At 51.4% G+C, this 24,880-nt stretch overlaps 1 non-coding gene and 4 pseudogenes across 1 annotated transcript; all 5 read right to left on the bottom strand.

The window, feature by feature from the left end:
• Positions 1-176, bottom strand: LOC144674983 (U2 spliceosomal RNA; annotated as a pseudogene).
• Positions 177-5,949: 5,773 nt separating this feature from the next.
• LOC144674996 (U2 spliceosomal RNA) lies at positions 5,950-6,053 on the bottom strand (annotated as a pseudogene).
• A 6,841-nt stretch (positions 6,054-12,894) lies between these two features.
• Positions 12,895-13,072, bottom strand: LOC144674997 (U2 spliceosomal RNA; annotated as a pseudogene).
• A 3,349-nt stretch (positions 13,073-16,421) lies between these two features.
• LOC144674989 (U2 spliceosomal RNA) lies at positions 16,422-16,599 on the bottom strand (annotated as a pseudogene).
• Positions 16,600-24,069: 7,470 nt separating this feature from the next.
• Positions 24,070-24,264, bottom strand: LOC144674993 (U2 spliceosomal RNA). Its single transcript, XR_013574711.1, has one exon. It is a non-coding gene; the product is annotated as a U2 spliceosomal RNA (small nuclear RNA).
• Positions 24,265-24,880: the final 616 nt, after the last annotated feature.

The following is a 24,880-nucleotide window of genomic DNA, read 5'->3' as shown; positions in this document are numbered from 1 at the left end:
GGAGGGTGCACCGTTCCCAGAGATACTGCAATACCGGGTCGATGCGTGGAGTGGACGGAGCAAGCCCCTATTCCATCTCCCTGCTCCAAAAATCAATTTAATATATGGTCCCCAGATAAGGGACGTATCAGATATTAAACTGATAAGAACAGATTTTTTTTTTTTTGTAAAAATATACTTTATTCATAAAAATCTTCAATCACATTCAAAACCATTTCAAAAACAACATTACAAGGGTACAATCCAGGTTAAACTTTTACAAAATGTATCACCAGGTGCATCAGTACAAACAATATTACAGTCATTTACAGCCTTTCATTTTGATCTGTACAGCCCGAGGGGCTCTAAACAGTTCCCAGTCTCTCGGTGCGCTGTGGTAGAAAGGTCTTAGACAGCGACCCTTCCCCATTGCGCCTTTGCGGCAGCTGCCCCAAGCTTTAGTGCGTCCCTCAGCACGTAGTCCTGGACTTTGGATTGTGCCAGTCCGCAACAATCGGTCGGGGACAAATCTTTGTGCTGGAAGACCAACAAGTTTCGGGCAGACCAAAGCGCGTCTTTCACCGAGTTGATGATCCTCCAGCTGCAGTTGATGTTTGTCTCGGTGTGTGTCCCTGGGAACAGCCCGTAGAGCACAGAGTCCTGTGTCACAGAACTGCTCGGGATGAACCTCGACAGCAACCACTGCATCTCTCTCCAGACTTTCTTTGCAAAGGCACAATCCACAAGGAGGTGAACAACGGTCTCTTCCCCACCACAGCCACCTCGAGGGCATCGTGCAGAGGGGGTGAGACTCCTGGCGTGTAGGAAGGATCTGACGGGGAGGGCCTTTCTCACCACCAGCCAAGCTACGTCTTGGTGCTTGTTGGAAAGTTCTGGCGATGAGGCATTCTGCCAAATGACTTTGACAGTCTGCTCGGGGAACCATCCCACAGGGTCCACCCTCTCCTTATCCCTCAGGGCCTCTAGGACGTTACGTGCTGACCACTGCCTGATGGACTTGTGGTCAAAGGTGTTTTTCTGCATAAATTTTTCCACCAGGGACAGGTGGTACGGCACGGTCCAACTACTTGGAGCGTTCCGCGGCAGCGTGGCCAGACCCATCCTTCGCAACACCGGGGACAGGTAGAACCTCAGCACGTAGTGACACTTGGTGTTTGCGTACTGAGGGTCTACGCACCGCTTGATGCAGCCACACACAAAGGTGGCCATCAGTATGAGGGCGATGTTGGGCACGTTTTTTCCCCCTTTATCTAGAGGCTTGTACATCGCGTCCCTGCAGACACGATCCATTTTCGACCTCCAGATAAAGCGGAAGATGGCTCGAGTGATCGCCATCGCGCAGGAGTGTGGAATGGGCCAGACCTGCGCCACGTACAGCAACAGCGAGAGTACCTCACACCTGATGACCAGGTTCTTACCCGCAATGGAGAGGGAGCGTCGCTCCCACATGCCCAGTTTCCTTTTCACCATAGCCACTCGCTCCTTCCAGTTTCTAACGCATGCCCCGGTCCCTCCGAACCATATCCCCAGCACCTTCAGGCCGTCAGCCCTGACAGTGAAGGGGACAAAGGATCGGTCAGCCCACTTCCCAAAGAACATGGCCTCGCTCTTCCCACGATTTACCTTGGCTCCCGAGGCCAGTTCGAACTGGTCGCAGACGTGCATCAGTCTGCGCACCGACAGCGGATCCGAGCAGAAGACGACGACGTCGTCCATGTACAGGGAGGCTTTTACCTGAGTGCCTCCACTGCCTGGGATCGTCACTCCTCTTATGCCCGGATCCTTCCTGATGGACTCGGCAAAGGGTTCTATGCAGCACACAAAAAGGACAGGCGAGAGAGGGCAGCCCTGCCTGACTCCAGATTTAATCGGAAAGCTATCTGTTTCCCACCCATTGATTGAGACTGCGCTACTGATGTTAGTGTAGAGCAGTTGGATCCAATTTCGAATTCCCTCCCCAAAGCCCATTTTGGAGAGCACATCCCCCATGTAGGTGTGCGATATTCTGTCAAAGGCCTTCTCCTGATCCAAGCTGATGAGGCAGGTATCCACACCCCTGTCCTGTACATAGGCAGTCGTATCCCTGAGCAGCGCCAGGCTGTCAGAGATCTTCCTGCCTGGCACAGAGCAGGTCTGGTCAGGGTGAATCACCAATTCCAGAGCGGATTTGACCCGGTTGGCGATGACCTTGGACAGAATCTTATAGTCCATATTCAACAGTGAAATGGGTCGCCAATTTCTAATTTCCTCCCTTTCCCCCTTGTGCTTGTAGATGAGGGTGATGATGCCTTTCCTCATGGATTCTGACATGCTGCCGGCCAGGAGCATACTCTCGTACACTTCTAGCAGGTCTGGGCCGATCAAGTCCCACAGAGCCGAATACAACTCCGCCGGCAGGCCGTCGCTTCCGGGGGTTTTACTCTTCTCGAAGGACTCGAGGGCCTTAGTCAGTTCGTCAGGGGTTAGCGGTTTGTCTAGGCTCTCCCGAGTACTGTGGTCTAGGACCTCCGTGATAGAGGACAGGAAGGACTGGGAGGCCGTGCTGTCCGTGGGCTTCACGTCATACAGTCCGGCATAAAAGGATTTGCTGATCCTCAGAATGTCGGACCGTGATGACTTTACTGAGCCGTCTTCTTCCTTCAGGCTGCTGATCACAGAGCGCTCTCTGTGTACCTTTTGGAAGAAGAAACGTGAGCACGTCTCATCCTGCTCCACGGAGCGGACTCTGGAACGGAAGATGATCTTGGAGGCCTCCGAGGCAAAGTGCGAGGCTTGCTGGCCCTTCACCTCTTGGAGCTCCTCCTTGACATCGACCCCCATCGACCGCAGCCGGAGCAGATTCTGCATCTTTTCCTGGAGTCGGGACATTTCCCTCTGTTCCTTTCTAGCTTTCTGGGTGCCTTTGAGGATGAAAAACCTCTTGATGCTTCCCTTGATCACTTCCCACCAGTGTGTCAGGGACTCAAAGAGGGGTTTCACGGTTCTCCAACCTTTGTAATCCCTCTTGAGCTCCTCAATGTTCTCTGGGGTCAGCAGTTGCACATTTAGCTTCCATGCCCCCCTGCCCACCCTCAGGTCTTCCTCCAAGTGGCAGTCCGCCAGTAGGAGGCAGTGGTCAGAGAAGAACACCGGCTTGACCTCGGTGGATCTGACTGTGAATGCACGGGACACAAACAGGAAGTCTATCCTGGAACGAATGGACCCGTCTGGCCGCGACCAGGTGTATCTACGCTGCGCTCCGTCTGCAGGGTTGCTGAAGACGTCGTGCAGCTTGGCATCCTTAACTGTTTCCATCAGGGATCTGGACGTAGCGTCCAATCTGCTTCCGGCCCTGCCGGATCGTCCAGCCGCATCGATGATGCAGTTGAAGTCCCCGCCCAGAATGACCGGCCTGGAGGTCGCCAGCAGCAGTGGGAGCTGCTGAAAAACCTCCAGCCGCTCAGCCCCTTGTGCCGGGCCGTACACGTTAATTAACCGGAGTGGAGCGTTCTTGTACATTACGTCTGCTACCAGGAGTCGCCCGCCCACCACCTCCTTGACCTCGGAGACGGTGAAGTTGCCTCCCCGCAGCAGAATACCCAGGCCGGAGGAACGAGAGTCGTTTCCGCCCGACCAGATCGATGGCCCGTGGGACCACCATCGTGACCATTGCCTGTAGGAGCTGAGGTGCGGTATCGCACACTCCTGCAGAAACAACAGGTCAGCTTTGACCTTGGCAAGGTAGTCCAAGGTCGCAACACATCGCGTAGTAGATTTAATGCTACGCACATTTATGGATACAATCTTTAAACCCATATTAAAGCATTTATTCTCCTACCAAACCCACTGTCTCTGAGAGTCCCAGACCTTTAGTCTGCTCCTTCATACCCGTAGTGAGCTCAAATTCCTTCACTTTGGATGGGCTGAGGTAGATCTCCTTGGCCGTGTTCTGCTCCAGTGGCATCTGGAGGTTCACGTAGTGAGCGGATTTTGAGATGACCTTTGCTGGAGAAGCTTCTCCAAAACTCACCCCCTCTGGGGGGTTGCTGTTCCCGGCTTCCTGGAGCTGGGGTGCGATGATTGCCTCACTGCTCCCAGATTCCAGGGGCTGTGGTGCACTGGCCTCCTCAGGTTGCAGGCAAAGTTGGGGTGCGTTGGTCTCCTTGTTGTCTCCAATTTTCTGGAGCTCGGGTGTCTCGTCCTCCAACGCCCTGGAGCTTTGCCGCCTCTTCTGTCGGTGCCGCTCTGGCACTTCCTCATCCGAAGAGCTGCTGCCCTTGTCATCCGTGTCGGATGGGAGACGCCTCTTGCCGCTTCTCTGGGAAACGCCTTTGCTTCTTCTTCGCTCCCTCTTACTTTTCTTGTTCTTCACCGTCCGCCACTCCCCCTGCTGCTTTTCCACTGCTGCCTCCTCCTCCATTGATTCGCTGTCCTGAGGACTGGAAGGTTCAGGGGGTGGTGCTGTTGATTGGCTCTCTGTTGCCTCAATCTCTTTCTCCACCTTGTCTCTCTCTGAAGAACAGATTTTTTTTTTTTTTTTTTTTTTTTTTTTGTAAAAATATACTTTATTCATAAAAATCTTCAATCACATTCAAAACCATTTCAAAAACAACATTACAAGGGTACAATCCAGGTTAAACTTTTACAAAATGTATCACCAGGTGCATCAGTACAAACAATATTACAGTCATTTACAGCCTTTCATTTTGATCTGTACAGCCCGAGGGGCTCTAAACAGTTCCCAGTCTCTCGGTGCGCTGTGGTAGAAAGGTCTTAGACAGCGACCCTTCCCCATTGCGCCTTTGCGGCAGCTGCCCCAAGCTTTAGTGCGTCCCTCAGCACGTAGTCCTGGACTTTGGATTGTGCCAGTCCGCAACAATCGGTCGGGGACAAATCTTTGTGCTGGAAGACCAACAAGTTTCGGGCAGACCAAAGCGCCTCTTTCACCGAGTTGATGATCCTCCAGCTGCAGTTGATGTTTGTCTCGGTGTGTGTCCCTGGGAACAGCCCGTAGAGCACAGAGTCCTGTGTCACAGAACTGCTCGGGATGAACCTCGACAGCAACCACTGCATCTCTCTCCAGACTTTCTTTGCAAAGGCACAATCCACAAGGAGGTGAACAACGGTCTCTTCCCCACCACAGCCACCTCGAGGGCATCGTGCAGAGGGGGTGAGACTCCTGGCGTGTAGGAAGGATCTGACGGGGAGGGCCTTTCTCACCACCAGCCAAGCTACGTCTTGGTGCTTGTTGGAAAGTTCTGGCGATGAGGCATTCTGCCAAATGACTTTAACAGTCTGCTCGGGGAACCATCCCACAGGGTCCACCCTCTCCTTATCCCTCAGGGCCTCTAGGACGTTACGTGCTGACCACTGCCTGATGGACTTGTGGTCAAAGGTGTTTTTCTGCATAAATTTTTCCACCAGGGACAGGTGGTACGGCACGGTCCAACTACTTGGAGCGTTCCGCGGCAGCGTGGCCAGACCCATCCTTCGCAACACCGGGGACAGGTAGAACCTCAGCACGTAGTGACACTTGGTGTTTGCGTACTGAGGGTCTACGCACCGCTTGATGCAGCCGCACACAAAGGTGGCCATCAGTATGAGGGCGATGTTGGGCACGTTTTTTCCCCCTTTATCTAGAGGCTTGTACATCGCGTCCCTGCAGACACGATCCATTTTCGACCTCCAGATAAAGCGGAAGATGGCTCGAGTGATCGCCATCGCGCAGGAGTGTGGAATGGGCCAGACCTGCGCCACGTACAGCAACAGCGAGAGTACCTCACACCTGATGACCAGGTTCTTACCCGCAATGGAGAGGGAGCGTCGCTCCCACATGTCTCTCTCTGAAGAACAGATTTTTTTTTTTTTTTTTTATTGTAAAAATATACTTTATTCATAAAAATCTTCAATCACATTCAAAACCATTTCAAAAACAACATTACAAGGGTACAATCCAGGTTAAACTTTTACAAAATGTATCACCAGGTGCATCAGTACAAACAATATTACAGTCATTTACAGCCTTTCAAGAACAGATACTACACTTGATCTTAGCCAAAAGGCCGAGAAGCGATGCCGGCGCCGCCCTTGACTTCCCCGAGTGCCATCTGCCTTCCCTCCTTTAAAGCAGACTGACAGCGTTCAAAGACTTATGTATATATATATCTAAGCACTGACGGTTTCACTGTTGGCATATTTGTCCCGGGATTTCTAATTGGAAAAGTTGCCTTTGTTCTCTCTCTTTCAGTGAGACTGCATCAGAGTTATGTAGATCGGCAGTATTCCACCAATCAGATGGGAGAGGGTTGTGCCTATCCACATGGACGTCAGTGTCAGAGGCTGCTGTGGAAGAAGCTTTTGAAAGCAGTTGCGTGTCTTGCAGGGCGTGAGTGACAATGCAGCAAGCAAGTGTGCAGAGCTGCACACATAGAGTCCTAGATTGGTTAGAGCAGAAAAGGAGGCCATTCGGCCTGTCGTGTCTGTGCTAGCTCTTTGCAAGAGCAACTCCCCTAGTGCCACTCACCTGCCTTTTCCCCATAGCCCTGCAAATATTTTCTCTTCAGATAATTATCCGATTCTCTTTTGAAAGCCACTCTTGAAAGTGCCCCCAGCACACTCTCAGGCAGTGCATTGCAGATTCTAACCACTCGCTGCGCAAGAAGGTTTCTCCTCATGTCGCCTTAGTTCTTTTGCCATTCACTTTAAATGGGGGTCCTCCATGTTGTGTTTTCCACCTTACGCAAACACACCGACGACACAAAGAGGATCGCTAACTCAATTCTTTGATTTGAAGAGATGAAATATATACAACAATATCTAGGTCTCTAGGACAGCTCCTATCATCGGCCCGAGAATTATACATGAGTATATACACGTCACACCCTGCCTGGCGATGCACAGCAATTTTAGATACGCTCTTTAAAGGTATACCACAACAACTCCAAGCTGTACCCTTAAATAATAAGAACTATTTACATTACAACAAATTGCTCTTCTGTGTTTGAACCTACAATTGTACAAAGTGATCACCTTATGAGTCCCTGGGACGGAATGGTGGTTCGTTGATACTGTGAAGTTGGTTTGAGATTGCCGTACGTTCTCACAATTCTGGTTGTCTGTAGGAGTCTTGCGCTGGGATCGTGTCTTAGATCGCGTTCTGCTTGCGATGGGGTTACTTGGTGTTTCTTGTTCTGGTACTTCCCTGATTCGCCATCGGTTTCTTCACAATGGGTGCTCGTACTTGATCTGATCATGGTTCTGGACAGATGCTGCTGATTTCTGCCGGATTTCATGTTCCATCGGTTGGGTGTTGTAGTCATACCTTTTGTCCAATGATGACTGGGAAGGGTTGTTCGCACTGTAATTCTGCTGGTGAAGGAGTGGTTGCACTGAGCGCTGTCGCTCTAAGGTGTAGCATTGTGACAGGCCGTCACAAGCCTTGTTTACTTTGCTGACATTTCATAAGTAAGCACTTTACAGTATATACATTCCGCCATGCTATTGGACCTGGGGCAGTGTGGTGATGCGGTAGTACGGTCAACTCCCCACTTTTCACACATCGGTGCGCAGACCGATCAACACCTGCGACCACTTCGAACCGGCCTCGGGTGCCAAGGGTAAACCGTGGCAAGAGCGAGGCCGTGCCCTTTGGGAACTGAACTAAGCTTTGTCCCTTTCACCAGCAGGTCAGACTGCCTGAAGCTGCTGGGGATATGGTTCGGAGGGACCAGGGAATGCGTTAGAAACTGGAAGGAGCGAGTAGCCATGGTGAGAAAAGAACTGGGCTTGTGGGAGCAAAGCTCCCTCTCCATTGCGGGTAAGAACCTGCTCATCAGGCGTGAGGCACTCTCAGTGTTGTACATGGCGCAGGTCTGGCCCATTCCTCACTCCTGCGCTGTGGCGATCACGCGAGCCAACTTCCGCTTTGTCTGGAGGTCAAAAGTGGACCATGTTTGCAGGGACATGATGTAAAAAACCTCTGGATGAAGGGGGAGAAAACATGCCCAACATCACCCTCATCCTGATGGCCACCTTTGTGTATGGCTGTATCAAGCTGTGTGTAGACCCAAACACCAAGCGTCACTACGTGCTGAGGTTCTACCTGTCCCTGGTGTTGCGAAGGATGGGTCTGGTCACGCTGCCACGGAAAGCTCCAAGTGCCATATCACCTGTCCCGTGTGGAAAAATTATGCAGAGGAACCGCAAGTCCATCAGGCAGTGGTTAGCACGTATCACCCTAGAGGCCCTGCGGGAAAAGGAGATGGTGGATCCCGTCGGATGGTTCGCCGAACAGACTGTCAGGGTCATTTGGCAGAATGCCTCATCACCAGAACCTTCCAACAAGCACAAAGACGTAGCTTGGCTGGTGGTGAGAAAGGACCTTGCCGTCAGGTCCTTCCTACACGCCAGGAGCCTCACCCCCTCTGCACGTTGCCCTCGAGGTGGCTGTGGTGGGGAAGAGACCGTTGCCCACCTCCTTGTGGAATCTGCCTTTGCAGAAAAGGTCTGAAGAGAGTGGCCGTGGTTCTTGTCGAGGTTCATCCCGAGCAGTTCCGTGACACAGGTCCGGACACTGTGCTCTACGGGCTGTTCCCAGGGACACACGCCGAGACAAGCATCAACTGCAGCCGGAGGATCAACTCGGTGAAAGACGCTCTTTGGCTGCCTGAAACTTCTTGGTCTTCCATTGCAAAGAGTTGGCACATTCCAAGGTCCAGGACTACGTGCTGAGGGACGCACTAAAGTTTGGGGCAGAGGCGCAATGGGGAAAGGTGGCTGTCTACGACCTTTCAGCCATAGTGCACCAAGGGGCTGGGATTTGCATAGGCTCCTCGGGCTGTAAGACACACGGTGAATGTTTCCAGTGAATACTACATGTATCACTTTTGCCTTGAAGCACCTCAGAGTGAAACATGATCTATGTAGGCAACTTAAATACCATTGCACTGTCTGACTGTCTGTTATGACCATTTTGAAATGTCTGCAATGTTCCTTCCTGCAATGGTTGCGCTAGATGTGTCGTGTAACTGGCAGGTAATGGGAAATTTCGAGAAACGGTCAGTCACAAGGGAGAACACGTGACAGGCATGAGAGACAATCCACGAGTCTTTGTAGCTGAGTTTCCGTGTGAGCAACTAGCTCACAGCGCAGAGGAGTTCTTCGATCGAGGCCTGCTGTATTTTTGTCTTTGCTTTCAGTTTGGGCAGTCAAAGAACAAAGAACAAAAAAAACGTACAGCACAGGAACATGTATTTCGGCCCTCCAAGCCTGCGCCGATCAGTCTGTGGAGCTTGCCGGCTGACCTGGCATGCAGCTAAACTCCTTCCACATCTACAGGGAAGGCAAAGTCAGGAGCGTTTCTCTCAGAGCGTAGTGAGTCTTTGGAACTCTCTTCCTCAAAAGGTGGTGGAAACAGGGTCTTTGAATATTTTCAAGACAGAGCTGGATAGATTAACAAGGCGGGGTGGAAGGTTATCGGTGGTAGGCAGGAATGTGGGGTTGAGGTTGCAATCAGATCAGCCATGATCTTCTGAATAGTGGAGCAGGCTCTTGGGGCCCAGTGGCCTACTCCTGCTCCTAAGTTGTATGTTCGTACATGTAGGGGCATTAGTTTTTACTGATTCCAGTACTTCTCCTGCACTGAACCTGGAGAGTACTACGTCAGCTGCTGTTGAGTTGTTTCCTGATGCCCTGCTTTCTTTTGTACGAGCTGTCTAGCATCCTCGTTATGGGCTTCCTTTGCTTGGCATTGGGCCTTCTTTTGGGCTGACTGTTGGTCTATTTCCTTTACGGGATGTCAGCATGACATCACCAGAAGGGAAATGTGTCATGTTATGAAGTCACAGTAAATAAGTCCAATGCATTATATCATTATAATAACACAAGATGATGATCAGCAGTGAGAAGACAGGTGGCAGCAAGGATAAGTACAGGTACGACACAGTGAACAGCCTTAGATCCTGTTAAAATGTTGAAAATGTTTCTCCCCTTCTCAAAGATTATTTCCTTCAAAATTTTAGAAATCTTTCAGCTTCAACCAGAAGTCACATACAAGCCAAACAACAAAACCACCTGCATGCACAGCACAGCACAGCACAGCACAGTATCTGCCAGCCTGCAATGATGTCGGCTCTCTTTTAATCACCTTTTCACCTCCAATCAGTCCTATTCAGCAGGCAAGCAAAGGAGCGCAGAAAATACATCTGCACGGCTGCTTCTAACTTCTAGAAAGGGAACAGCCTTATCCTAGGAAAGTGAAAAATATCTATACTGTCACAAAGTGATGCACTTGAACTGCAAAACACCACGCTTACCTGAGCTTGTGTCACAGTTTTTGCTGTCTACCTCAGCCAGTATTTTTCTGTATTCTCAGTCGTCCATCCTGGCTTCTTGCTTTCTCTGCAGCTTTCAGATGCCTCCCCTTGGCCGGCCTCAGTGCTCAGTGACAGATCAGCGCTCGCTATTATTTGTCCTCAGTGGTAACTGCTAGGGGAGAAATGCTTGACTTTTTCAATCACCTTTTACCTCAGTAAAATCCAAGTAGAACCTAAAGTGGCAATGCTTCTCCCTCTCAGCACCCAACATGTCTTGCCTTTTCTTCAGGTTGGCTTTGAGTAAGCACAACAGTTGCTGCCTGGCTGCCATTAGAGACAGTTTTCAAGTACAGAGACAAGGGGCAGCCCCATGACCCCTCCCCCGACTCCTGCACAATATGCAAATGTAGCACATTGTCTGAGTGCAATTTGGGAGCTGAAGATGGTTTCACAGTGGGATACAAGATATGAGGAGAGGTCACAGTCAACGTTTCCTCACAGACACACCGCCACATAAGCCCCTTTAAATTTGCGCGGCTGTGCAAAAAATTTAATGGGCCCGCACACTTAAACAAATCGGTCACGCACTGTAATGACTCGCCTCATTCAGTTCAACAGAAATTAGGATCATGTTTTTAATCTGTGCCCTCGTTTTAAAATATTTTGTGTTCCATATTTACTTTCTCAATTTGTTATTAACTTACTTTACACTGCTTTATATCCTATCTTGTCGCAGATGTGGATCAGTCTGCGCACCGACAGCGGATCCGACCAGAAGACGGCGACGTCGTCCATGTACAGGGAGGCTTTTACCTGAATGCCTCCACTGCCTGGGATCGTCACTCCTCTTATGCCCGGATCCTTCCTGATGGACTCGGCAAAGGGTTCTATGCAACACACGAAAAGAACAGGCGAGAGAGGACAGCCCTGCCTGACTCCAGATTTAATCGGAAAGCTATCTGTTTCCCACCCGTTGATTGAGACTGCGCTACTGATGTTAGTGTAGAGCAGTTGGATCCAATTTCGAATTCCCTCCCCAAACCCCATTTTGGAGCGCACATCTACCATGTAGGTGTGCGATATTCTGTCAAAGGCCTTCTCCTGATCCAAGCTGATGAGGCAGGTATCCACCCCCCTGTCCTGTACATAGGCAATCGTATCCCTGAGCAGCGCCAGGCTGTCAGAGATCTTCCTGCCTGGCACAGAGCAGGTCTGGTCAGGGTGAATCACCAATTCCAGAGCGGATTTGACCCGGTTGGCGATGACCTTGGACAGAATCTTATAGTCCACATTCAACAGTGAAATGGGTCGCCAATTTCTAATTTCCTCCCTTTCCCCCTTGTGCTTGTAGATGAGGGTGATGATGCCTTTCCTCATGGATTCTGACATACTACCGGCCAGGAGCATACTCTCGTACACTCCTAGCAGGTCTGGGCCGATCAAGTCCCACAGAGCCGAATACAACTCCGTCGGCAAGCCGTCGCTTCCGGGGGTTTTACTCTTCTCCAAGGACTCGAGGGCCTTAGTCAGTTCATCAGGAGTTAGCGGTTTGTCCAGGCTCTCCCGCGTACTGTGGTCTAAGACCTCCGTGATAGAGGACAGGAAGGACTGGGAGGCCGTGCTGTCCGTGGGCTTCACGTCATACAATCCGGCATAAAAGGATTTGCTGATCCTCAGAATGTCGGACCGTGATGACTTTACTGAGCCGTCTTCTTCCTTCAGGCTGCTGATCACAGAGCGCTCTCTGTGTACCTTTTGGAAGAAGAAACGTGAGCACGTCTCATCCTGCTCCATGGAGCGGACTCTGGAACGGAAGATGATCTTGGAGGCCTCCGAGGCAAAGTGCGAGGCTTGCTGGCCCTTCACCTCTTGGAGCTCCTCCTTGACATCCACCCCCATCGACTGCAGCCGGAGCAGATTCTGCATCTTTTTCTGGAGTCGGGACATTTCCCTCGGTTCCTTTCTAGCTTTCTGGGTGCCTTTGAGGATGAAAAACCTCTTGATGTTTCCCTTGATCGCTTCCCACCAGTGTGTCAGGGACTCAAAGAGGGGTTTCACGGTTCTCCAACCTTTGTAATCCCTCTTGAGCTCCTCAATGTTCTCTGGGGTCAGCAGTTGCACATTTAGCTTCCATGCCCCCCTGCCCACCCTCAGGTCCTTCTCCAAGTGGCAGTCCGCCAGTAGGAGGCAGTGGTCAGAGAAGAACACCGGCTTGACCTCGGTGGATCTGACTGTGAATGCACGGGACACAAACAGGAAGTCTATCCTGGAACGAATGGACCCGTCTGGCCGCGACCAGGTGTATCTACGCTGCGCTCGGTCTGCAGGGTTGCTGAAGACGTCGTGCAGCTTGGCATCCTTAACTGTTTCCATCAGGGATCTGGACGTAGCGTCCAATCTGCTGCCGGCCCTGCCAGCGAGTGTTGGGTGAGAGTGCGTGTTTTTTGTGTGTAGCTGCTGCGGGTGAGTGAGTGAGTGAGAGAGAGAGAGAGAGAGAGAGAAAGAAAGAAAGTTGGATTTTGGAACATGTACATGTTGAGAAGTAAAGAAAGCAGATGTTTGTAAGAAAACTATTTTTAGCATTGAAAATCCCCTGGAAAGGGGAGGGTGCACCGTTCCCAGAGATACTGCAATACCGGGTCGATGCGTGGAGTGGACGGAGCAAGCCCCTATTCCATCTCCCTGCTCCAAAAATCAATTTAATATATGGTCCCCAGATAAGGGACGTATCAGATATTAAACTGATAAGAACAGATTTTTTTTTTTTTTTGTAAAAATATACTTTATTCATAAAATATCTTCAATCACATTCCACACCATTTCAAAAACAACCTTACAAGGGTACAATCCAGGGTTAAACTTTTACAAAATGTATCACCAGGTGCATTAGTACAAACAATATTACAATCATTTACAGCCTTTCATTTTGATCTGTACAGCCCGAGGGGCTCTAAACAGTTCCCAGTCTCTCGGTGCGCTGTGGTAGAAAGGTCTTAGACAGCGACCCTTCCCCATTGCGCCTTTGCGGCAGCTGCCCCAAGCTTTAGTGCGTCCCTCAGCACGTAGTCCTGGACTTTGGATTGTGCCAGTCCGCAACAATCGGTCGGGGACAACTCTTTGTGCTGGAAGACCAACAAGTTTCGGGCAGACCAAAGCGCCTCTTTCACCGAGTTGATGATCCTCCAGCTGCAGTTGATGTTTGTCTCGGTGTGTGTCCCTGGGAACAGCCCGTAGAGCACAGAGTCCTGTGTCACAGAACTGCTCGGGATGAACCTCGACAGCAACCACTGCATCTCTCTCCAGACTTTCTTTGCAAAGGCACAATCCACAAGGAGGTGGACAACGGTCTCTTCCCCACCACAGCCACCTCGAGGGCAACGTGCAGAGGGGGTGAGCTTCCTGGCGTGTAGGAAGGATCTGACGGGGAGGGCCTTTCTCACCACCAGCCAAGCTACGTCTTGGTGCTTGTTGGAAAGTTCTGGCGATGAGGCATTCTGCCAAATGACTTTGACAGTCTGCTCGGGGAACCATCCCACAGGGTCCACCCTCTCCTTATCCCTCAGGGCCTCTAGGACGTTACGTGCTGACCACTGCCTGATGGACTTGTGGTCAAAGGTGTTTTTCTGCATCAATTTTTCCACCAGGGACAGGTGGTACGGCACGGTCCAACTACTTGGAGCGTTCCGCGGCAGCGTGGCCAGACCCATCCTTCGCAACACCGGGGACAGGTAGAACCTCAGCACGTAGTGACGCTTGGTGTTTGCGTACTGAGGGTCTACGCACCGCTTGATGCAGCCGCACACAAAGGTGGCCATCAGTATGAGGGCGATGTTGGGCACGTTTTTTCCCCCTTTATCTAGAGGCTTGTAGATCGCGTCCCTGCGGACACGATCCATTTTCGACCTCCAGATAAAGCGGAAGATGGCTCGAGTGATCGCCGTCGCGCAGGAGTCTGGAATGGGCCAGACCTGCGCCACGTACAGCAACAGCGAGAGTACCTCACACCTGATGACCAGGTTCTTACCCGCAATGGAGAGGGAGCGTCGATCCCACATGCCCAGTTTCCTTTTCACCATAGCCACTCGCTCCTTCCAGTTTCTAACGCATGCCCCGGTCCCTCCGAACCATATCCCCAGCACCTTCAGGCCGTCAGCCCTGACAGTGAAGGGGACAAAGGATCGGTCAGCCCAGTTCCCAAAGAACATGGCCTCGCTCTTCCCACGATTTACCTTGGCTCCCGAGGCCAGTTCGAACTGGTCGCAGACGTGCATCAGTCTGCGCACCGACAGCGGATCCGAGCAGAAGACGGCGACGTCGTCCATGTACAGGGAGGCTTTTACCTGAGTGCCTCCACTGCCTGGGATCGTCACTCCTCTTATGCCCGGATCCTTCCTGATGGACTCGGCAAAGGGTTCTATGCAGCACACGAAAAGGACAGGCGAGAGAGGACAGCCCTGCCTGACTCCAGATTTAATGGGAAAGCTATCTGTTTCCCACCCATTGATTGAGACTGCGCTACTGATGTTAGTGTAGAGCAGTTGGATCCAATTTCGAATTCCCTCCCCAAAGCCCATTTTGGAGAGCACATCCCCCATGTAGGTGTGCGATATTCTGTCAAAGGCCTTCTCCTGATCCAAGCTGATGAGGCAGGTATCCACACCCCTGTCCTGTACATAGGCAATCGTATCCCTGAGCAGCGCCAGGCTGTCAGAGATCTTCCTGCCTGGCACAGAGCAGGTCTGGTCAGGGTGAATCACCAATTCCAGAGCGGATTTGACCCGGTTGGCGATGACCTTGGACAGAATCTTATAGTCCACATTCAACAGTGAAATGGGTCGCCAATTTCTAATTTCCTCCCTTTCCCCCTTGTGCTTGTAGATGAGGGTGATGATGCCTTTCCTCATGGATTCTGACATGCTGCCGGCCAGGAGCATACTCTCGTACACTGCTAGCAGGTCTGGGCCGATCAAGTCCCACAGAGCCGAATACAACTCCGCCGGCAGGCCGTCGCTTCCGGGGGTTTTACTCTTCTCGAAGGACTCGAGGGCCTTAGTCAGTTCGTCAGGAGTTAGCGGTTTGTCTAGGCTCTCCCGCGTACTGTGGTCTAAGACCTCCGTGATAGAGGACAGGAAGGACTGGGAGGCCGTGCTGTCCGTGGGCTTCACGTCATACAGTCCGCCATAAAAGGATTTGCTGATCCTCAGAATGTCGGACCGTGATGACTTTACTGAGCCGTCTTCTTCCTTCAGGCTGCTGATCACAGAGCGCTCTCTGTGTACCTTTTGGAAGAAGAAACGTGAGCACGTCTCATCCTGCTCCATGGAGCGGACTCTGGAACGGAAGATGATCTTGGAGGCCTCCGAGGCAAAGTGCGAGGCTTGCTGGCCCTTCACCTCTTGGAGCTCCTCCTTGACATCCACCCCCATCGACTGCAGCCGGAGCAGATTCTGCATCTTTTTCTGGAGTCGGGACATTTCCCTCGGTTCCTTTCTAGCTTTCTGGGTGCCTTTGAGGATGAAAAACCTCTTGATGTTTCCCTTGATCGCTTCCCACCAGTGTGTCAGGGACTCAAAGAGGGGTTTCACGGTTCTCCAACCTTTGTAATCCCTCTTGAGCTCCTCAATGTTCTCTGGGGTCAGCAGTTGCACATTTAGCTTCCATGCCCCCCTGCCCACCCTCAGGTCCTTCTCCAAGTGGCAGTCCGCCAGTAGGAGGCAGTGGTCAGAGAAGAACACCGGCTTGACCTCGGTGGATCTGACTGTGAATGCACGGGACACAAACAGGAAGTCTATCCTGGAACGAATGGACCCGTCTGGCCGCGACCAGGTGTATCTACGCTGCGCTCGGTCTGCAGGGTTGCTGAAGACGTCGTGCAGCTTGGCATCCTTAACTGTTTCCATCAGGGATCTGGACGTAGCGTCCAATCTGCTGCCGGCCCTGCCAGCGAGTGTTGGGTGAGAGTGCGTGTTTTTTGTGTGTAGCTGCTGCGGGTGAGTGAGTGAGTGAGAGAGAGAGAGAGAGAGAGAGAAAGAAAGAAAGTTGGATTTTGGAACATGTACATGTTGAGAAGTAAAGAAAGCAGATGTTTGTAAGAAAACTATTTTTAGCATTGAAAATCCCCTGGAAAGGGGAGGGTGCACCGTTCCCAGAGATACTGCAATACCGGGTCGATGCGTGGAGTGGACGGAGCAAGCCCCTATTCCATCTCCCTGCTCCAAAAATCAATTTAATATATGGTCCCCAGATAAGGGACGTATCAGATATTAAACTGATAAGAACAGATTTTTTTTTTTTTTTGTAAAAATATACTTTATTCATAAAATATCTTCAATCACATTCCACACCATTTCAAAAACAACCTTACAAGGGTACAATCCAGGGTTAAACTTTTACAAAATGTATCACCAGGTGCATTAGTACAAACAATATTACAATCATTTACAGCCTTTCATTTTGATCTGTACAGCCCGAGGGGCTCTAAACAGTTCCCAGTCTCTCGGTGCGCTGTGGTAGAAAGGTCTTAGACAGCGACCCTTCCCCATTGCGCCTTTGCGGCAGCTGCCCCAAGCTTTAGTGCGTCCCTCAGCACGTAGTCCTGGACTTTGGATTGTGCCAGTCCGCAACAATCGGTCGGGGACAACTCTTTGTGCTGGAAGACCAACAAGTTTCGGGCAGACCAAAGCGCCTCTTTCACCGAGTTGATGATCCTCCAGCTGCAGTTGATGTTTGTCTCGGTGTGTGTCCCTGGGAACAGCCCGTAGAGCACAGAGTCCTGTGTCACAGAACTGCTCGGGATGAACCTCGACAGCAACCACTGCATCTCTCTCCAGACTTTCTTTGCAAAGGCACAATCCACAAGGAGGTGGACAACGGTCTCTTCCCCACCACAGCCACCTCGAGGGCAACGTGCAGAGGGGGTGAGCTTCCTGGCGTGTAGGAAGGATCTGACGGGGAGGGCCTTTCTCACCACCAGCCAAGCTACGTCTTGGTGCTTGTTGGAAAGTTCTGGCGATGAGGCATTCTGCCAAATGACTTTGACAGTCTGCTCGGGGAACCATCCCACAGGGTCCACCCTCTCCTTATCCCTCAGGGCCTCTAGGACGTTACGTGCTGACCACTGCCTGATGGACTTGTGGTCAAAGGTGTTTTTCTGCATCAATTTTTCCACCAGGGACAGGTGGTACGGCACGGTCCAACTACTTGGAGCGTTCCGCGGCAGCGTGGCCAGACCCATCCTTCGCAACACCGGGGACAGGTAGAACCTCAGCACGTAGTGACGCTTGGTGTTTGCGTACTGAGGGTCTACGCACCGCTTGATGCAGCCGCACACAAAGGTGGCCATCAGTATGAGGGCGATGTTGGGCACGTTTTTTCCCCCTTTATCTAGAGGCTTGTAGATCGCGTCCCTGCGGACACGATCCATTTTCGACCTCCAGATAAAGCGGAAGATGGCTCGAGTGATCGCCGTCGCGCAGGAGTCTGGAATGGGCCAGACCTGCGCCACGTACAGCAACAGCGAGAGTACCTCACACCTGATGACCAGGTTCTTACCCGCAATGGAGAGGGAGCGTCGATCCCACATGCCCAGTTTCCTTTTCACCATAGCCACTCGCTCCTTCCAGTTTCTAACGCATGCCCCGGTCCCTCCGAACCATATCCCCAGCACCTTCAGGCCGTCAGCCCTGACAGTGAAGGGGACAAAGGATCGGTCAGCCCAGTTCCCAAAGAACATGGCCTCGCTCTTCCCACGATTTACCTTGGCTCCCGAGGCCAGTTCGAACTGGTCGCAGACGTGCATCAGTCTGCGCACCGACAGCGGATCCGAGCAGAAGACGGCGACGTCGTCCATGTACAGGGAGGCTTTTACCTGAGTGCCTCCACTGCCTGGGATCGTCACTCCTCTTATGCCCGGATCCTTCCTGATGGACTCGGCAAAGGGTTCTATGCAGCACACGAAAAGGACAGGCGAGAGAGGACAGCCCTGCCTGACTCCAGATTTAATGGGAAAGCTATCTGTTTCCCACCCATTGATTGAGACTGCGCTACTGATGTTAGTGTAGAGCAGTTGGATCCAATTTCGAATTCCCTCCCCAAAGCCCATTTTGGAGAGCACATCCCCCATGTAGGTGTGCGATATTCTGTCAAAGGCCTTCTCCTGATCCAAGCTGATGAGGCAGGTATCCACACCCCTGTCCTGTACATAGGCAATCGTATCCCTGAGCAGCGCCAGGCTGTCAGAGATCTTCCTGCCTGGCACAGAGCAGGTCTGGTCAGGGTGAATCACCAATTCCAGAGCGGATTTGACCCGGTTGGCGATGACCTTGGACAGAATCTTATAGTCCACATTCAACAGTGAAATGGGTCGCCAATTTCTAATTTCCTCCCTTTCCCCCTTGTGCTTGTAGATGAGGGTGATGATGCCTTTCCTCATGGATTCTGACATGCTGCCGGCCAGGAGCATACTCTCGTACACTGCTAGCAGGTCTGGGCCGATCAAGTCCCACAGAGCCGAATACAACTCCGCCGGCAGGCCGTCGCTTCCGGGGGTTTTACTCTTCTCGAAGGACTCGAGGGCCTTAGTCAGTTCGTCAGGAGTTAGCGGTTTGTCTAGGCTCTCCCGCGTACTGTGGTCTAAGACCTCCGTGATAGAGGACAGGAAGGACTGGGAGGCCGTGCTGTCCGTGGGCTTCACGTCATACAGTCCGCCATAAAAGGATTTGCTGATCCTCAGAATGTCGGACCGTGATGACTTTACTGAGCCGTCTTCTTCCTTCAGGCTGCTGATCACAGAGCGCTCTCTGTGTACCTTTTGGAAGAAGAAACGTGAGCACGTCTCATCCTGCTCCACGGAGCGGACTCTGGAACGGAAGATGATCTTGGAGGCCTCCGAGGCAAAGTGCGAGGCTTGCTGGCCCTTCACCTCTTGGAGCTCCTCCTTGACATCCACCCCCATCGACTGCAGCCGGAGCAGATTCTGCATCTTTTCCTGGAGTCGGGACATTTCCCTCTGTTCCTTTCTAGCTTTCTGGGTGCCTTTGCGGATGAAAAACCTCTTGATGCTTCCCTTGATCACTTCCCACCAGTGTGTCAGGGACTCAAAGAGGGGTTTCACGGTTCTCCAACCTTTGTAATCCCTCTTGAGCTCCTCAATGTTCTCTGGGGTCAGCAGTTGCACATTTAGCTTCCATGCCCCCCTGCCCACCCTCAGGTCTTCCTCCAAGTGGCAGTCCGCCAGTAGGAGGCAGTGGTCAGAGAAGAACACCGGCTTGACCTCGGTGGATCTGACTGTGAATGCACGGGACACAAACAGGAAGTCTATCCTGGAACGAATGGACCCGTCTGGCCGCGACCAGGTGTATCTACGCTGCGCTCCGTCTGCAGGGTTGCTGAAGACGTCGTGCAGCTTGGCATCCTTAACTGTTTCCATCAGGGATCTGGACGTAGCGTCCAATCTGCTTCCGGCCCTGCCGGATCGTCCAGCCGCATCGATGATGCAGTTGAAGTCCCCGCCCAGAATGACCGGCCTGGAGGTCGCCAGCAGCAGTGGGAGCTGCTGAAAAACCTCCAGCCGCTCAGCCCCTTGTGCCGGGCCGTACACGTTAATTAACCGGAGTGGAGCGTTCTTGTACATTACGTCTGCTACCAGGAGTCGCCCGCCCACCACCTCCTTGACCTCGGAGACGGTGAAGTTGCCTCCCCGCAGCAGAATACCCAGGCCGGAGGAACGAGAGTCGTTTCCGCCCGACCAGATCGATGGCCCGTGGGACCACCATCGTGACCATTGCCTGTAGGAGCTGAGGTGCGGTATCGCACACTCCTGCAGAAACAACAGGTCAGCTTTGACCTTGGCTAGGTAGTCCAAGGTCGCAACACATCGCGTAGTAGATTTAATGCTACGCACATTTATGGATACAATCTTTAAACCCATTTTAAAGCATTTATTCTCCTACCAAACCCACTGTCTCTGAGAGTCCCAGACCTTTAGTCTGCTCCTTCATACCCGTAGTGAGCTCAAATTCCTTCACTTTGGATGGGCTGAGGTAGATCTCCTTGGCCGTGTTCTGTTCCAGTGGCATCTGGAGGTTCACGTAGCGAGCGGATTTTGAGATGACCTTTGCTGGAGAAGCTTCTCCAAAACTCACCCCCTCTGGGGTGTTGCTGTTCCCGGCTTCCTGGAGCTGGGGTGCGATGATTGCCTCACTGCTCCCAGATTCCAGGGGCTGTGGTGCACTGGCCTCCTCAGGTTGCAGGCAAAGTTGGGGTGCGCTGGTCTCCTTGTTGTCTCCAATTTTCTGGAGCTCGGGTGTCTCGTCCTCCAACGCCCTGGAGCTTTGCCGCCTCTTCTGTCGGTGCCGCTCTGGCACTTCATCATCCGAAGAGCTGCTGCCCTTGTCATCCGTGTCGGATGGGAGACGCCTCTTGCCGCTTCTCTGGGAAACGCCTTTGCTTCTTCTTCGCTCCCTCTTACTTTTCTTGTTCTTCACCGTCCGCCACTCCCCCTGCTGCTTTTCCACTGCTGCCTCCTCCTCCATTGATTCGTTGTCCTGAGGACTGGAAGGTTCAGGGGGTAGTGCTGTTGATTGGCTCTCTGTTGCCTCAATCTCTTTCTCCACCTTGTCTCTCTCTGTGTCCTCCTTTGTCCCGTTGAGCTCCCTGGGGGCCTTGGTGGTTGGAGTGACACGAAACATTTCTTCTGCTTCCCCGTGGTCGGCTTTGGCTGCCTGTGCGTAAGTACGGCAGCGTTTGGGGCAGGTCCTGTAGAGGTGACTTGCCTCGCCACACAGGTTGCAGCACTTGGCCTGTTTGCAGTCTTTTGTCTGGTGCCCTTCCTGTTTGCAGATCTTGCAGAGGGAGGCGCTGCAGTTGGCCGCCACATGACCAGCCTTGCCGCATGAGCGACAATGCTTGGGTTGCCCAGCGTAGACCAGGTAGCCACGGTTTCCCCCGATTGCGAAACTGGAAGGAGGGTGGAAAATGGCTCCCTTACCATCGGTCTTTAGCGTGACCTTAAACAGGCGTTTGCCTGTCCAGATCCCCAAGTCGTCTCGAATCTCAGTGCCGCTCCCCACCTTATCGAAGTACCTGGTGAGGAAGGTGACCACGTCGGCGACAGGGACGAAGGGGTTGTACACATGCACCATCACCTCACGTTCCCGTTGCAACGGCAGAGAAAAGTGCGGCTCCGCCGTCAGGATCTTCATCTCCGGCAGGTCTCTCTTCTCCTCGAACACCCTCAGGAGCCGGACGCAGTCTGCCACCCGCTTGAACGTCACGTCAAAATAACCGCCTTTGCGGGAGTCGTGCAGGGTGAAGATCTCCGTAGCTTGGAAGCCGCACGCCTTCAACAGGATCCTCCTGGTGAAGAAGCCCCGATCCATAGGTGATCCTCCTTCGCTGTGGTTCACCGTGACTCGGACGGTGATAGGTAACCCACGGTATGGATTTCGATTGCGATTGGTTATAGCCCTTCCATCCCGACCTTGCCTTGGTAGGACCATGGTGTCGCCCCTGCAACACTTGATCTTAGCCAAAAGGCCGAGAAGCGATTCCATTTGCCTTCCTTGTTACCTGCTGTACCTGCATACTAGCTTTCAGCGATTCGTGCGCGAGGACACCCAGATCCCTCTGTGCTGAAGCATTTCTGAAGTTTCTCTCCATTTGAATAATAAGTCGCCTTTTTATTCTTCTGACCAAAATGGATAACCGCACACTTATTAAACTTATTTAACTTAGTTAAACTCCATCTGCCAAATTTTGGCCCATTCACCTAACCTGTCCATATCCATTTGTAAATTTCTTATTTCTTCATTGCAACTTACTTTCCCACCTATTTTGGTGTCATCTGCAAATTTAGCTATAGTACCTTCTACTCCTGAATCCAAGTAAATAGTTGGGGCCCGAGGACCGAACCCTGTGGCACCCCACTAGTTACAGCTTGGCATCCACAAAAGACCCATTTATCTTGACTCTCTGCTTTCTGTTGGTTAGCCAATCCTCTATCCAAGCTAATATATTACCCTTAGCTGCGTGTGATCTTATCTTGTGTATTAATCTTTTGTGCGGCACCTTATCAAATGCCTTCTGGAAGTCCAGACATACTACATCTACAGGATCCCCGTTATCCACTTTGCTTGTCACATCTTCAAAGAACTCTAGCAAATTAGTCAAACACGATTTACTCTTCGTAAAGCCATGCCGACTCTGAGGGATTGCATTTTGACTTGCATTTTAGGAAGGTAGTGGAGGCATTGGAGAGAGTGCAGAAGAGGTTTACGAGTTTGGTTCCAGGGGCGAGGAAGTTGAGTTATGAAGTAAGATTGGAGAAGTTGGGACTGTATTCCTTGGGGAAAAGAAGTCTGAGAGGAGACTTGATAGAGGTATTGAAAATCATGAGGGGTCTGGAGAGAGTAGATAGGGAGAAACTGTTTGCACCGGGGCAAGGATCGAGAAGGAGAGGGCACAGGTTTAAAGTAACTGGCAAAAGAAGCAAAAGCGATAGGAGCAGCGAGCGGTCAGGGTCTGGAATGCACCACCTGATAGCGCGGCGGAGGCAGGTTCAATTGAAGAGGGAATGAGATGATTATTTGAAAAGAAAGCATGTGCCGGGTTACGTGGAGAAGGCAGGAGAAAGGCACGAGGTGAAATGTTCACCGGGAGAGCTGGTGCAGGCACGACGGGCGGAATGGGCTCCTTGTGCAATGTAAGGATTGTGTGAATGTGGATGTAGAGGTTTCGGAGTAGCTGTGTAAAGTGTGTGAGCTTTGAGGTGTGAGTTTTGATTGTTGCTGTGTCAGCAGCAGCAGCGGCAGCGGCAGCAGAGAGCTGGTTTAAAATGTTGTGAGGCGAAAGGTGCAGCTGAGAGAGTGTTTGAGAGGTGTATTTGCAAGTGAAAGCTGTTTTTGTATAAGTGAGGTAGAGTGTTTGTGAGATGAGAGTGCTGTCTGTGAGTGTTGGGTGAGCGTGCGTGTTTTTTGTGTGTAGCTGCTGCGGGTGAGTGAGTGAGAGAGAGAGAGAGAGAGAGAGAAAGAAAGAAAGTTGGATAAAAACAAAAAGCTAAAAGCTACTGCGGATGCTGGAAATCCAAAACAAAATAAAAACAGAATTACCTGGAAAAACTCAGCAAGTCTGGCAGCATCGGCGGAGAAGAAACCAGTCAACGTTTCGAGCCCTCATGGCCCTTCAGCAGAACTGAAGCATAGTTTCAACAAGGGAGAAATATAAATTGGTTTAAGGTGGGTGGGGGGGGAAGAGACACATTGAGGGTGTGGTGTGAGCAGATAATCAAAAGATGTCAGAGACAAAAGGGTCAAAGAGGTGTTGAAGGTGGTGGTCTTTGTCTGAGAAAAGTGCTAATTAAGAATGACTAAAGACCTTTAGTCTTTCCACCCCACCCCCACTAGAGCTGTACTTTGAATATCCTGTCTTGCATTCTTAATTAGCACTTTTCTCAGACAAAGACCACCACCTTCAACACCTCTTTGACCCTTTTGTCTCTGACATCTTTTGATTATCTGCTCACACCACACCCTCAATGTGTCTCTTCCCCCCCACCCACCTTAAACCAATTTATATTTCTCCCTTGTTGAAACTATGCTTCAGTTCTGCTGAAGGGCCATGAGGGCTCGAAACGTTGACTGGTTTCTTCTCCGCCGATGCTGCCAGACTTGCTGAGTTTTTCCAAAGAAAGTTGGATTTTGGAACATGTACATGTTGAGAAGTAAAGAAAGCAGATGTTTGTAAGAAAACTATTTTTAGCATTGAAAATCCCCTGGAAAGGGGAGGGTGCACCGTTCCCAGAGATACTGCAATACCGGGTCGATGCGTGGAGTGGACGGAGCAAGCCCCTATTCCATCTCCCTGCTCCAAAAATCAATTTAATATATGGTCCCCAGATAAGGGACGTATCAGATATTAAACTGATAAGAACAGATTTTTTTTTTTTTTTTTTTTTTTTTTTTTTTTGTAAAAATATACTTTATTCATAAAAAATCTTCAATCACATTCAAAACCATTTCAAAAACAACATTACAAGGGTACAATCCAGGTTAAACTTTTACAAAATGTATCACCAGGTGCATCAGTACAAACAATATTACAATCATTTACAGCCTTTCATTTTGATCTGTACAGCCCGAGGGGCTCTAAACAGTTCCCAGTCTCTCGGTGCGCTGTGGTAGAAAGGTCTTAGACAGCGACCCTTCCCCATTGCGCCTTTGCGGCAGCTGCCCCAAGCTTTAGTGCGTCCCTCAGCACGTAGTCCTGGACTTTGGATTGTGCCAGTCCGCAACAATCGGTCGGGGACAACTCTTTGTGCTGGAAGACCAACAAGTTTCGGGCAGACCAAAGCGCGTCTTTCACCGAGTTGATGATCCTCCAGCTGCAGTCGATGTTTGTCTCGGTGTGTGTCCCTGGGAACAGCCCGTAGAGCACAGAGTCCTGTGTCACAGAACTGCTCGGGATGAACCTCGACAGCAACCACTGCATCTCTCTCCAGACTTTCTTTGCAAAGGCACAATCCACAAGGAGGTGAACAACGGTCTCTTCCCCACCACAGCCACCTCGAGGGCATCGTGCAGAGGGGGTGAGAC

Source organism: Cetorhinus maximus, unplaced genomic scaffold, assembly GCF_964194155.1.
Source record: "Cetorhinus maximus unplaced genomic scaffold, sCetMax3.hap1.1 HAP1_SCAFFOLD_882, whole genome shotgun sequence".
In the NCBI taxonomy this organism is placed as follows: Eukaryota; Metazoa; Chordata; class Chondrichthyes; order Lamniformes; family Cetorhinidae; genus Cetorhinus; species Cetorhinus maximus.
This window is presented reverse-complemented; position numbering and strand designations above follow the sequence as displayed.